Raw genomic sequence first — 13,465 nt, forward strand, 5'->3', positions numbered from 1 at the left:
TTTAATGTAGAGTCAAGTTGAATTGGATCGTTTTATTCTTGTAATTGAAATGAATGCACCACAAAATCAGATAAATTACCTCCTCACCTTATTGTGAACATCTATCTTTTAAGTTAAAGTCATTTTACCACAATAATTAGAATAATGAATTACTCACATATCTATGTAAGAATTTGTAGGGAGAAGAGATGTGCATGAAAATATTTCGAAATCCAAGGATATCTATTTTCTATAAACAAAGTTGATCACCTCTAATTAATTTATATTAGGACTTTTTAAGTTATAAGCATTTTCAATTTGATTATGATTTTTACTATTGTGCCTCTAATATCTTTTATAGTTCTTAGTACCCTTGCGAAAGCAAAGTCCTTCTCTCTCTATTCCATCTCCTCTATTAAGTTCAGGAAAAATTAGTGACATACAATTTATATCACTAAACAACAAATAGTTGGTTGCTAATCTTAATTAATATGAACTTTTTAGAGATCAATTGTTAAAAAAATCGCTGGCTATGTGGACTCTGTAGCGATATATCAACAATGAATTTCATAAGTATTTTTTTTATAATGCTTGCAAAGATACTTTTTTTTTTAAATACATATATAGATAGCTTTGATCACGTTAATAAAAAGTGCTCATTTTGAATCATACTTGAGGGTGTTGATGATTTGGGTAAAAATTGATTCAATCGAACCAAATTAATTAAATAAATCAGTTTTTATTTGGTTTAATTTTATATTTTTTTTAAAAAAAAATATTTGATTTGATTTTAATTTTGTTTAAAAAATTCAAAGAAAAATTGTCAAATTATGTACATATTTTTAATAATTAAATATACATAATATATTATTTTAATGAATAATTTTAGATATCACATATATGTTTTCATTAAAATTTATGTAATAAATCAAAAAGGCCGAAACAAAAAGTAGCAAAAGGCCAACTTTTTTACAATTATATATACCTATAGGATTAACTAATTGTTGATAAAATAAGATGGCAATAGGAAGACAATGATGTTAGTTGCTCAAGATGAACAGTGTTTTGTGAGATTAAATGACACAGTGAAGTTAAATATAATTGAAATTTTGGTATAAGAATTATAAGATCCAAAATGGCACAAAGATAATTATTTCTTTTTGAATGAATTGTTGTCTTCTTTTTCTTTTTGAATGAATCGTTTTTTTACTTTGATATATGAACTATAGTTAATAACCGAACAACCAAACCAAAATCGATGACACCAAAATCAATTAAATTGATTTGATTTTGATATAATTAATTCAATAACTGATTAAATTATTTTTATTTTGATATAATTAATTGTAACGACCTGTCCCCGCCGTTATGGATAGGCCAATAGGGAAGGATTTTGGGACAAAAAATTTCGGGTAGTAACTTCGAAAAAATTTAGCGTAGGCCAGACTTGGACGAATTTTGAGTCAGGTGGGGTCTAAGATGACCTTGTAAATGGTGGGGGATCGAATCTCTAATTTAATTGGGTAAGATGATAGGCAAGACGATATGGAGCATTTACGGCTTTGCAGAATCACATTCGGGCGAGTAAAACTCTCGAAATTAAACTTAGCGTGAAGGGTATCATTTAATGTCTTTGAAAGGGTGTGTGTTGTGAAATGGGGGCTTGGAGCTCAAACTCCGAGCTTACTATTTTTGCATATCCCGCCAGAGCGGGGTCGTCAGAGCGTGATGTATCCCTCTAGAGCGGGACAGTCGCAACTTAAGTTGGAAAAAATTCCAAAAATGGTCTATTTCTGGAAAAAGAGTTCCAAGAACGACAGGAGGCAACCTAAGGCGATTTTCATCAATCTTTCATGAATTTTCACGCTTAAGGTAAGGACGTCACTCCCTAAACTCATTCTTCGATTCCTAATGCTTATAAACTAGGCTGAGTGGTCATTGTGGGAGGGTTTTGGCCTGTTGGTAATGGTGGAAAATAGCCCTAGGGTGAGATTGGGATCATGAATTTGGCCTAGGGTGAGAATTATATTATTTTTCATGATAGTTAGGTCATTTTATTGATCATTTATATGTATTTACTATTTTTAGACCGAGAACAAGCGGAACGAACTCAGAAAGGAAAAGCTCCTGCATTTTAAGGTTGTTGAAGTTCTAATTCGAGGTAGGTGATGGTTTTGTTCCCGTATGTGATTCATGTACTTGTTAAATTGCTTCATGATAGGCATATGTGTATATGAATAGTGGAACATGTTAGATTATATGTGAATGATCACTTGCTGGCGTGTTTTGTGATGAACCTGTTCTCGGCGATATCATGTTGAATACTGAGTATAATTGTGCCTGTTTTTATAAGATGGGATTGGTGTCACGTTTCGACACATATACTGGATTAGATATCACGTTCCGACACATATTTAGATCGGGTGTCACGTTTTGACATAAATTTTAAATCGGGTATCACATTCCGACACAAGTTAAGTGTTTGCAGGTCCCCTGAGTGGACCTCTATGTGAAGTTGTATGATATTAAATGTGAAGTTGTATGATATTAAGGTTATGAACTATGGTCTTGCTGAGTACTGTTGAGGTGATATGAGTTAGCTATTCTGTATATGTATGTTTATTGTGATGAATTTACTTGTTCATGATCCGCTTACTGGCTAGCCGCATGATCCTACCAGTACATCATTGATTTTGTGTATTGATACTATACTTGCCTTGTTTTTGTTGAGTACAGGGCATATTCAGCCGGCTGCGGAGAGACCTCGCCTAGAGGAGTAGTTGTTTTCGAGTTTAAGGGTGAGTTGTTTCTTTCAAGCTGCCGTGGACTCTCTTTTGTTCTAGTCCTTTTTCCAGGACTAAGGTTTCAATCATTGTTTTAGTCCCTTGGATGTTTCTGCATTTTCAGTCTGTTGTTAGATTGTTTTCTGATTTTATGGGGACTCAGTATTATTTCTTGATTAATTCCTGTTTTCGCAAATCTTTGACCGTTATATCTCACAAGTGTGATAGTTTGGGCTGTAAAAACGGTTCTCCTATTGGAGGGTTAATGTGGGTGTCAGTCACGGCGAATCGAATCGTGACATTAATTCAATAACTGATTAAATTATTTTAATTTTAATTTTGATTAATAGTCGATACAAACCGACCAAGAACCCCTGGTCATTCCTAAATCAAGTCCACTTGACTGGTACAATAACACATCAACTAATTATATTATCACTTCAATACTCATATACATAAATATTTAATTGCTTATTCATAAAATTAATTTGAGCAGGTGAATTATATCATCAACTTTTAATTACGTTGTAGTGCTTTCTGTCACTTCATGCATCTAGTCTAGTTTACTAATTAGATTGCATCTGACTAACTTCTTTCTGAAGTGTCTTACTCTCAAACCTAAATATAATTAAGATCCCAATTAAGTAACGCAATAGAACTTTAAAAATAATTAAAAAGTAGGTCCACGTACATGTGAACTTATAAGAAAGAGACTGATCACACAAATTATTTTCTTTTTTAATCCAGCTTCCCATGGTGTTTGGAGACTTGGAGTTCGTGAAGCTCCGACTAAATCTGAATCATGTACTGAAGGACCCATTTGGAGGTGGCGCTCCGCTCCCAACACAATTTTCTCCATATCGAGGATTCAAATCCGAAAATTCTAATTAAGAATAAAGCACGTTATATAACCACTGCATCACAACCTACGTTAGTAAATTATTTTCTCCTTAATTATTCTTTATCTGTATCGCACCAAATCATTAAATACGTTTTGACCAAATTTTGGGAAAGAAAAAAGTGGATTACTCAACTATTTTAATTGAAAAAAATATTTTTAGTTTGACAATATCTTTTACAGTTTTATTTTTTAATAAATACTTTTTGATAATTTTAAAAATATTCTTCCTAAAACATAATTTTAATTATCTCGCTATTTATTTTTATCATTTATATTTTTTGTATAAAAACACTTTAAATTTGTGTTTCTTGTAAATTCATCTCTACCTTGTAGATTCAACAGTACTTCTATCTAAATATATAGTAATTATCTATATATAAAACTAAATTAAGTACCTAAAAATAATTTCTTTAGTGCTTGATATTCCTTAATTATGTTTTATCAGCTAATCAAAACAGAATTTAAATAATTAATTTTTGCAAAGGCTATAGTTGGAGCGATCATAAAAAGGGTAGCAAAGTCGGCCGTGACTTTATGATTCATTTTCCAATTTCACACTGGCCAATTGAACCACCTTCTTCAATTTTGATCCAATTTATTCAGATTCAAAAACCTATGAATTATTATAGCAATTTCAAATTGATATAGAATAATATTTTTTATTTCAATTTATTTATTATATATTTTTTAAAGAAAAAAATATGATATATTCTTCAACTTTTTGATTTAGAACTGATCTACCCTTTTGTTAGAGAAGTAGTTCATATCTGCAACATCTATATGTCACTAACTTACTATATATACATTACTATATGTCTTAATCTTTTATATATTCTCCATGAAATTTTTGGTCATTAGTCATTGATTACAAATTACGTGGGAAGTACTATAAGCTAGCTAGCTAGTCCAAGAAAATTAAACATCTCAACCAATAAAATAAAATATGGTTTTTACTAAGCCACAAGTTATATGCAAGAAGCATCCAAATCATAAACAGCATCCTGGAGTTTGTTCTTGTTGTCTTAGAGAAAGACTCATTAATCTTTCTACTAATTCAACAATATCTTCTTGTTCTTCATGTACAATTTCTTCTTTTTCTTCTTATAGTACATGTGATCATTCTCCCCGTGGCGGTGTCGGGCACCGACGGATCAATTCCGACGTTGTGGGGCCCTTCTCTTTAGTCAGCATCATCAGTTTGAAGAAGAGTAGATCAATAGCTTTTGTTGCCGCAAGAGAAAAGAAGAAGAATGAGGGGGTTTGGTCAAAGTTGATAAGGTCAACGGGTAACAAGATCAAAAGGGTTCTTGTACATTAATATCATCTTTTAATTTAGTAAAAAAATTCAAACTCTATACAAGTTTAAGTGTTTGTTTGTGCACACCCAAAATTAAAAGTCATAAATATCAGATGAGATCAAGTTAAAAGATATATTTATATATTATGCCTTTATAATATCAGGATGTATTAGTTAAACTCTTCGAGAAAAGATTAGGCAATATATTAGCTATTGGTTTTCCGAAGATGTTGTTCTCTTATACCATATTAACTTATGTATTTGTCGAAACGATAATAATAAAAATTCTCTAATCTTATTGTATTCAAGTATGGGATATATATATATATATATATATATATATATATATATATATCCATACACACACGTTGGTTTTAACCACATATTTAGGGAAATTGAGATTATACATATGAGTTCTTGTTGGGTTTAAGTGAAGTGTGAATGGGAATGGGAATGAGAAAAAATAATTGGGAAATGTGGGGGAACCAAGTGAAGGAAAAATGAAAAGTCATTTCTCCCTCATTGGAAGAAGAAAAGGAAAATTCGTGTCCTTATATTAGGAAAAACTTCCTTTAACTCATAAAGGGTTAAGTAGCGGATGCCCCCTCGCGCCGCCGCCGTCGTCGTCCCTCGTTCGGCTTTGACTTTTACTTCGGCAAATGATTGATTGATAATTTTCTAGACAAAATTATTTATTAATCTCATTAATTGATTTCTTTTTTCTTAATATTAATTTGGAATTATTGATTAAATAATTAATCAATTAATTAATGGATTAATTGAATTAATTAAATTCGCAGAATTAAATAATTAACCGAACTAACTAATAAACAGATTCGGAAGGGACCGTTCCTTCCTAACAGACACTTCCCTTCCCAAAAGAAACCTTCACGTCTATAAATAGAGAGGCCTCCTCTCAGTTTTAATCATCGAAAATTCTCCCTTGCATATATTTTCTTACAAACAAAATTGTGTCTTTGTGTGATTATGTTGCTACTTTCTGAGTTTGCTAAAATTGAAGAAGTTTAAGGTACCTCTACTTCTTTAAAGTTCTATCCGTTTTATCCTAGAAGGAAATAATTCATAACCTCGGGTATAGTGAGAAGATTAAATTCCTCAAGGACACACAGTGAATTTTGTAGAGTCGGATACTGTTTTTTTTACATCTTTATTGTTTCTGATTTATTAACTTTAATATAGGAGATAACAAGCTTAAGGAATTTAAATATTTTTTCATGTATCTGCCGGTTCTGGAGATTAAAATCTCTATGGTTTTCTACTCTGTCTGAATCTAATATTGATTCGAAGAATATAAAAACTTCATCAAGTTAATTAAGTTTTTATTTTTCTCGGTTTGAAAAAAATAAAAACCTTCATCGAGTTAAACAAAAAATCTTATTTGGTCATTCTGTTGTGTAATATTAATACCTTTGTTTTGTCAAACAAAATGGGAGATACAAATGTATCCTGTTTTGAAGCAAACACAATGCCTTCAACAAGTCGAACACCAGTTTCTACAGCAATGGCTACTGCAGAAAAGCCTAAAAAGTTCATCAGTATTAACTTCAAATGTTGGCAGCAGAAGATGTTCTTCTATTTGACTACACTCAGTCTACAATGATTTATCAATGAAGATATTTCTGTGGTAGAGGAAGGAGCTCCTGTAAATGAAAAGTTTATTCTGACTGAGGCATGGACACATTCTGATTTCCTATGCAAGAACTACATACTCAATGAATTGGAAGATGACTTGTATAACGTCTATAGTTTTTGTAAAACCTCTAAAGAACTCTAGTATGCTCTTGGGAAGAAATACAAAACTGAAGATGCAGGCTTAAATAAGTTTGTGGCTGCAAAATTTTTGGACTATAAGATGGTTGATAGCAAAATTGTCATGTCTCAAGTCCAAGAACTGCAAGTCATTATTCATGATCTCCTAACACAAGGAATGATCAAATTCAATAGTTTTATTGTTAAAATTATTGAATGTGTTATTCATTTTAAATTATCCACTATAGGTATGATCATAAATGAAACATTTCAAGTTGTGGCATTAATCGAGAAACTTTCTCCTTCATGAAAAGACTTCAAAATTATTTAAAGCACAAGTGAAAGGAGATGACTCTTGAAGACTTGATTGTTTATCTCAGGATCGAGGAAGACAACAAGGTTGCCGAGAAGAAGGCTAAGGAAACTCAACAATTATGGGAGCGAATATTGTTGAGAATGGTCCAAATAAATCAAATTAAAGGAAGAAACCTTCTGGACCGAAGAACTATCTTAGTAAAAAGAAGTTCAAAAAAGACTGCCACAATTGTGAAAAAATTGGACATAAGGTTATGGAATGTCGTGCTCCCAAGAAGGAAAAGAAGAAAGGTCAAGCCAACATAATTGATACAAATGGGAATGTTGAAAAACCTGTATGCAATGCTGACCGAATGCAACCTAGTAAGAAATCCCAAAGAATGGTGGCTTGATTCAAGATCTACGTCACATGTTTGTGTGGTTCGAGAAGCCTTCGTACTTATTCCCCTACTACATCTGATGAGACTATCTATATGGAAAATTCTGCAATGGCTAAGGTTGAAGGATATGGTAGAGCATTCCTGAAAATGGCATCCAACAAGGTGGTGACGTTGAACAAAGTTTGTCATGAGAAAGAACTTGATTTCTGCCGGTCTTCTAATCAAAAATGAATTCAAGTGTGTTCTGATTTCAGACAAAATAGTAGTTAGTAAGAATGAAATGTATTTAGGAAAAGGTTACCTCACTGAGGGCCTTTTCAAACTGAATGTAATGGGTGTTTATAATAATAAAGTTCAAGCTTCTTCTTACTTGCTTGAGTCAAATAATTTATGACATTCACACTTAGAACATGTCAATTATAAAACATTGTGAAAATTGATCAACTTAAATGTATTGCCTAACTTTGAGTGTAATAAATCAAAATATCAAGTGTGTGTTGAATCTAAGTATGCTAAGCATTCTTATAAATCTGTTGAAAGAAATTCCAGTCCCTTAGAATTGATTCACACACACATTTGTAATATGAAGTCAACACCAACTCGTGATGGAAAAAAATATTTTATAACTTTTATTGACGATTACATTAGATATTGTTATGTATATTTATTGAATAGTAAGGATGAAACAATAGAAGTATTTATACAATACAAAACTGAAGTTGAAAATCAGTTGGATAAAAAATTAAAAATGATAAGAAGTGATAGAGGTGGAGAGTATGAATCTCCTTTTGGAGAAATATGTTTGGAAAATAAAATCATCCATCAAACTACTGCTCCTTACTCACCTCAATCTAACGAAATTGTAGAAAGGAAAAATCAAACTTTAAAGGAAATGAGAAATGTCTTACTTATAAGTTCAGGTTTACCACAAAACTTCTGGGGGAAGCCATTCTTATAGCAAATCAAATACTCAATATAATTCCCCACAGCAAAACACAGTCTATTCCATATGAGAAATGAAAAGGAAGAAAACCAAACTTGAAATATTTTAAAGTGTGGGGGTGTCTAGCCTAAGTCCAAGTTCCTAAACCTAAGATGGTCATAATAGGACCTAACACTGTGGACTGTATTTTTATTGGATATGCTACAAATAGTAAAGCATGTCAATTTTTGATTCATAAGTCCGAACATATGAATATTCATGACAATACGGTAATAGAATCAGCTAATACTGAATTTTTTGAACATATCTATCCGTATAAAACTAGACTTGAAGTATCTAGTGAAGACTTTAAATGACCTCTAGAAGAACCAAAAGATAATGTACCTAATAAAGAGAATTCAAGGCGTAGTAAACGTCAAAGGACATCTACTTCATTTGGATCTGATTTTGTAATATTTCTTCTTGAATATAAGCCTCAATATTCAAAGAAGCTATGTCCACTGCGGATTCATCTTTTTGGAAAGAGGCTGTCAATAGTGAGATTGATTCAATCTTGAGCAACCATACTTGGGAATTTGTTGATCTTCCTCTAGGAAACAAACCTTTGGGTTCAAAATGGATTTTCAAAAGAAAAATGAAAGGTGATGGAACTATTGACAAATACAAGGTAAGAATTGTCATCAAAGGATTTAGACAGAAAGAAGGTCTTGATTATTTTGATACATACTCACCTGTAACTAGAATTACATTCATTTGGATGTTAATTGCACTAGCTGCGATATATGACCTTGAAATCCATCAAATGAATGTAAAAATAACTTTCTTAAATGGAGAATTGGAGGAAGAAATTTACATGGAATGACCAGAGGGCTTTGTGGTTCCTGGTAAAGAAACGAAAGTGTGCAAACATGTTAAGTCATTTTATGGACTAAAACAAGCACCCAAACAATGGCATGCGAAGTTTGACCAAACCATGTTGGCAAATGAATTTAAGATTAATGAGTGTAATAAGTGTGTTTACATTAAAAACACTCCAAACAAAGTTGTCATTATTTGTTTATATGTAGATGATATATTAATAATGAGCAACGACATTGCAAATATAAATGCTACTAAGCATATGCTTTCTAGTAAGTTTGATATGAAAGATCTAGGAGTTGCCGATTTGTTATTGGGAATTAAGATTCACAAAACTCCTCAAGGTCTAACATTGTCTCAAACTCATTATATCCAAAAGGTACTTGAAAAATACAAATACTTAAACTTCAAAAGTGCAAAAACACCAATTGGTGTGAAGCTTGATCTTGCCAAGAATAAAGGTAAAAGTCAGGCTCAATTGGAATATGCAAGAGTGTTGGAAAGTTTGATGTACATCATGAACTGTACACGATCAGACATAGCTTGTGCTATAAGTAAATTGAGTCGATACACAAGTAATCCTAACCAATATCATTGGATGGCAATGAAACGAGTTTTGGAGTATTTAGAACACACTCAAATCTCTTTTGGTTATCAATGACACTTTTGGTTATCCATTTAATCAATAATCCGTTTTAAAAAATCTCTTTTTTTACAACTCTTTTAATTTTAACTTTCCACGTGACATGTTTAATATCACAAGATTGAAGGACATTTTGGTACATTCTATTTCCTCCATTCATTTTTTCTGGTCTAATATTGACTTAGCACACATCTTAAGGAACAATACATAAAATGATAATTTTACTATATCGATACCATTTGAATATAATAAATTCAATGCTTTAAAAAATATATCGAGAAGTGACTATGGTTAATAAGAAGGGTAAATTAGAAATTAAGTAATAAATTAATCTCTTGATTTCTAAAGTAGACAAATAAAAGTGGACATAGACTAGATTTTGATCTTTTTATAAACACATCAACAATAGATTTTGCATAATGTAAAAGGTTTGACCGTTCTTTAGAATATTCAATAATGAGAGAACAAAAATAATGAAAGGAAAATAAAAAAAAGTAATATAAAAATAATAATGCTGGTTCATGATAATCGTTAGAATATAAATGAGACAATAAAATAGATAGTCATATAAGAAATCATATAAGAAAAGATGCTATAATTAATTAAACACTCTTTTATTTCTCAATTATTACAACGATCCTTATAAATAAGGTAAACAATTATTATATTTTTTACCCAAATTATTTTTAAGTGCGTGAATATATTTCAAAATCCAAGGATGTCCATTTTGTCCACCAACATAGGGAGCAAATGTGCATGGGAAGAGTAAAATCATTTTAATTCAGAAAAAAAAAACTCTAATGGAAGCTTCCTAAAGGAAACAATCTCATTATTTATGCATACAATGATTAAATAAAAAAAAATATAAGGAATCATGTGAATGAAAAACTAAAAATATTTTGGTCGTTTGTTCACAAGACAATCTCACGTGCACGGAATGTTATATAATTCTTCCAAAAGAAACAGACAAATTTGTCAAACTACAGAATTAATTTGAGGTGAGGAATGAAATCTCTAGACAATTCTTTTCCTTTTGAATTAGTTTTTACGATGTGAGTTTAATTAATCCAATATCTAATTTTATGAATGAGATTATTAAATTTTTTATAAGACTTAAACAATTCTATTCCTTTGAACTAGCCCTAGAATTAATTTGAAAGATATATATATAACTTTCTTTCTTTTTGCTTTGAGCAAACATTAATTTACAGTACCGTACGTATGTGGTAGGTTCTGATCGTCAATACCTACATTTACTAGCTAGAAATGGTAGAAAAATGAGTATTTATATTATGAATTTAAATTAGATTATTTACATTGACTCACAATATTGTGTTTAATTAAATGTCCTTTCACTTTGATGAGCACAAGATCAATTGGTCTACACACGTGGATATTAATAGGAGGAATATCTTCGAGACATAGTTATAATTTGAAGTTTACTAATTCAAGATTCTAGCCATTTTAAATTATTAAATTAAAATTAATAATTTGTATATATATAAATAAAAAATTTAAATCAAAACTTCTGAATTTAACCCCAAACTCCTAAATTGTATTCTAACTCCGCTCCTAATTCCCAAAATGAACGTCTCCAAAAGTTTACTACATATGTGAAGATAATATTGGAGGAAGGAGTAGTACGATAAAGTTATAACAATCAATAAAATACCAAATTACCAATCATGTTATCTCCTACCATTAAAGGTTGTATCTGTGATTAGATGAACAAAATCTTTCTATCATTAATCAAAAAATTTGAATTCAATCTTCAATATAAAAAATAGATTGTTAGGATTGGAGCATTTTCACTTTTAATAAGTCCTATGCGACCTAAATTCAAAATAATTGACCATGCTCTTAAAGATTGTTACTAATAGGAGGTATAGCTTGTAATTTTAACACTTCATATTATGGTTGTATATAGGCAGGTATACTTTAATTTGTCATTTCATATATCTTCTTAATTAATTATACTAATTAGACATATTTGGCTACCAAAATATTTTAATTAAAATTAAAATGTTGAACGTGAAATTTCCTTTTTTTGGCAAATAAATATCATGTGTTATATAAAGTGAATTACTGAATAAATGGTTATAGGCACAAAACATAAAGAAAAAAAATTGAAAAAGGATCCACCAAACTAACATGCAGCCCCTTATTTTTATTCTATCTTTATGTTTCCATTTACAGTAAAAACAATAGTCCGTATATATCATTGAATTACTGGAAACGTTCATTTTCAAATAGATGGATTGAGTCGGATATATCCGATTGATAAAAAATGAGTGGTGAAAAAAAATAAAATATCCAATTCAATTCATATCTGATATGAATAAAAATGAACAAATCTAATGGATGATATTTCTATTATCCATTACTTCTTATTATATAAGAAATAAGTGCTTCACGATTATAAGATTTTTTCTTATTCTTTTTCTCCTTTTAGCTTGTGTATTTTTTTAGAGGTTCTTATATTGTTACATGCTTCTAGTGGAATATAATTGATATTGATACTGATGAGTTATCTATATTTTATGATGGATAATATGAGTTGATTCATAATTGACTCACTTTTAAATAATCTTTGAATAATTTATTTATTTAAAATGGATTGAGTCAAGTGCAAAATCATAAATTTTATCCATTTTGACACCCCTGTAATTACTACTACTATATTGAGAAGTCTACGAGTAGGCACCTCTTAGTCGACGTGCCTGCTTCTAGTCGAGTGCATCTATGTAATTTTTATATTTTTTTCTTTAATTTATTTATCTTATTTTTTTAGTCTTTTGGATATTTGAAAATTAAGTAAAAGAGAATTTTATAAATAACGATAATTAACAGCTTAAAATATTTAAATTTTAAAAGACATAAAAAAAATCGATTAACTTTTAAAATTTTGCCATTGCCACGTAAGTTGGACAAAGAAATAACATATAGATATTGAAAATGATGTAAAAACACTATAAATCACAATAAATAACAACTTAAAATATTTGAAAAACATATACAACTCTAGTTCGCTTTAAAATTCTATCTATGGCTTTAAAAATTATGTAAAAGATATTATAAATTATAATAATTAACAACTTAAAATAATTATAAATCATTAAAAAAATTGAATAATTCTTTAAATTTTAACTGTGTCATATAAATTAGGACTTAAAAGAGGAATTTTAATGGCATGTATTGAACGCGTATTTGCATGGATTTCATATCTAGTAAATACATGAGAGTTCATATTATATACCATTAAACACTTGAGAAACATTTGGAAAAAAATATATATTACCTCTTATCTCTTTATTTTATTTTTTATATTTTTTAATATATTATATTAAGTTATTAACTCTTTTAAGTTAATTATACTACACTTTTATAGTAAGCAAAATAGAAAACGAATATTTCATGGAGACGTAACTATTAGAATGATGATAAAATAAGAAGAAAAGTCGGTAACGTCGTGCCCCACACTGTCACCATACACAACTACGTCCCTCTTAATTATTCTTCCTAAAAACAAGTCACAAATTCCTATTTTCACACTGCCCAAAGAATTAAGGTGTTGGATCTTTATGGACTAACAGGAA

Source organism: Solanum dulcamara, chromosome 2 (assembly GCF_947179165.1).
Source record: "Solanum dulcamara chromosome 2, daSolDulc1.2, whole genome shotgun sequence".
Taxonomy (NCBI): domain Eukaryota; kingdom Viridiplantae; phylum Streptophyta; class Magnoliopsida; order Solanales; family Solanaceae; genus Solanum; species Solanum dulcamara.